The sequence below is a fragment of the Sebastes umbrosus genome, chromosome 8, assembly GCF_015220745.1.
Source record: "Sebastes umbrosus isolate fSebUmb1 chromosome 8, fSebUmb1.pri, whole genome shotgun sequence".
Classification (NCBI taxonomy): Eukaryota; Metazoa; Chordata; class Actinopteri; order Perciformes; family Sebastidae; genus Sebastes; species Sebastes umbrosus.
The window spans coordinates 30,654,265-30,657,201 of NC_051276.1; positions in this window are offsets into that span (position 1 = coordinate 30,654,265).

Sequence of the window (2,937 nt, forward strand, 5' to 3'; positions counted from 1 at the left end):
TTCTTGTTAGTGCACTTTCATTAGAAACAGCACTGGGTAATAACTTTAGTTGTATTGGTTTTATACTACAAATGATCATTAACACAAATAGCATTTCTACAATAACTCACAGAAGATCATCATACAGTCTAATAGATGTTACAATCATATCCCCCTGTTACATATGATTCATTAAGACCACCCAGCTTCTCTCATCTAATGCTAAAAGGGGACAATGTTTGATTTACGGTGTGTAAAAAAGAAGTTCTTGCAGGATTATTTATGGCGTGCCCTTCTTGTGATCCAGTGACTCAGTTCATGCTTCATACAGACAGACAGCTGTGCTCAAGAAGAAGAAACAGAAGAGGAGAGAGGAAGATGTGTTAATCCTCGACTCACAGGACAGCTAACAGATCACATGTAACCTGAAACAGAAGTCAGGAGGCTCATAATCAAGGATGCAATCAATTAAAAAAGAAGATTAAGAGTCTCTCCAACACCTATCAGCTATTTTTGATTCTTTTGTGGCGTTTTTTTTTCACCTTTTGCCCTTCATTCTTAGTGATAACCTGCGTTACTACTCTACGCTTTGGCAATATTGTCCATACATTCATGCCAATAAAGCATATTGAATCATCTAAAACTATCTAGCTACTGTACTTCCAGTATCCAATGAGTGATCGTTCTACTGCAGAACATGCTTGGCCACATTATTTCCAGCTTGTGTTGATTATTATATGAGTCAGTGTAGCATCACGAAATTTTCCATTTCTGGATTCAGACTGAACATTTTTCATGTGTTTTCATGCAATGAAAGCCAAGACGAGGTGTCTGTAGTCAGTAGAATGATCTGTCTGAGGGGAATGTCTACTTAAATGCTTAAATGTGAAGATGTCTACTCTTTTATTATTAAGCAATTGTTAATATTATCAAGCAGAGTAAACATTTGGTTATGAAAAGTTTAGGGCTGACCAAAGAAATTCTTAGTTGACGATATTGTCGACTTATCAATTAGTCGATTCAATCGAAAGATCTGTAAAACTGAGTTTCTCCACAAAGAATCACAGAAAAGCACCACTTTAAATCTTGTGTTTACCAGAGATGTGCTTATAAGTTTCTTAGAAATAAGTCATTCAGCATGAAAAAGCATAAAAAACAACTAATAAACTAAAGAAATCTTAGTCGACTAAGACCAAAACAACCGATTAGTCGACTAATCGACTAAGAGGGGGCAGCTCTAGCAAATGGACTGATTTTTCCCCCTCATGTTGCCCATTCATCCCTTGTAGTGAATTAAGATTCTGACTAATGTCACAACAACTGTTTGACAACCTGTCAAATTAGTTTGCATTTATGAGCCAACCGAAAGCTGTTCATAAACCTTCAAGTTTTCATCACAATATTAAAACTGTCGCAGAAGCAGCAGCTCAGTTATTCGTGACAATTACTTCTTTCAGCAAGTCTGAAAATGTTAACTTGATGTTGTTATGTTTGGCAGATCATTCAGCGTCTGCTGCGTGCGTGATTTGTGGGATCGGAGTCTTTGAAGAGTTTGGAACTTCCAAAAACACTTCCTGACATGCGAGTACATTTCTGCCGGGCTGTATCGACTTTAAAGTGCTGGCTGTTCTCCTGAAGCCATTAATGGCATCAGCAGAGGGACGGCCATGCAGGGCTCCCTGTCCTGTCCCGTCCCGGGCTCCGAGCTCAATGTGGTTCACAACAACAGACCCATGCAGCGAATGATTAGCACTGATTGGAGCTGAAGTAAAATGTCACAGATTATAATACAGCACTGACTGGTTGCACACACCCAAGATGCCATGGGGGATGACATTTACTCTGTTGTGCTTTGACACAGACTTTTTGCATTATAAAAGCCAACATTTTAGGCTGTAATACTGTCCGGCTACTTTAATCTATTCCAAACATGCGTGACAAAATGTTCCAAGTTTTTATTCTCAAATGGATTAAATGTCAAGTTAATGACATCTCTCTTTTAAAAGAAAAGTCAATTTAAAAGTGGTTACTGAGGATCACAGTAAAGATTTAAGCACGCTAAAGGCTTTGCAAAATGCAAAAAGAGACCAAAAGATATTAAATAATTTGCTATGACATCATTTTTGATTTACAACATTGCAGCAATTTGTGCGCAATCATCCCAATGTGGCGTTGGGTCAGTGATGTTTGGCTGTAACTGCAGGAAACCCCGGAGGGATGAATCTACAAAGGTGTTCAAACACCTCCACTGTATCACATTTCATCAACTATTTCCACACAGCTCCCCGTACACATATAGACACAATCCAAAGGCTGTTTCACAACACCGTGGTGCATGAGTAATTGTGAAACAGAGCAGCTCAATCATCTATCAAATCCTATATATCCCCTCCAACAAAGAGAGCTCTAAACCCAGGCTTCCCAAAGAAATATGCTACTTATTAGAGACAAATAGCATATTCCACCTCGCCAGATCCAGGGAAATGAATGCTAAAGACTCTGCTGGGTGCTGGAGTTGGCTCGTTCAAAAGGAAAACTATCAGAAACACATTCCAACACAGTCCAGGGACGGACTAACCCGACTGTGGGAGAACACGACAGTCAAAAATGTAAGAGGAAATTAATTGAGTTTGAGGGGAAACTTAAATTGTACTTATGTTTGGAGGGGAAGTGGTCCGAGTGGGGTTCCTGGCAGGGTCGGCTTCCCTAAAGGTGTTCCAGAGAGAGGAAGGAGAGAGGATGGGACACAAGACAAGAGAAACACAATCCAAAAAGGGTCATAAATTATTAATTGGTAGGGGCATGGAGTGTTCAAGTCATCACCAGAGCAATGAGAAAATACTCAACAGTGCCAACATGTTATCTATATCATACTGCCATCTTGTGGCAAAGCTGTGCCAGTACATATTTAGATCCTGCAGGATCAGCTTGGACCAAAGATCTCACAAACTTCAACTG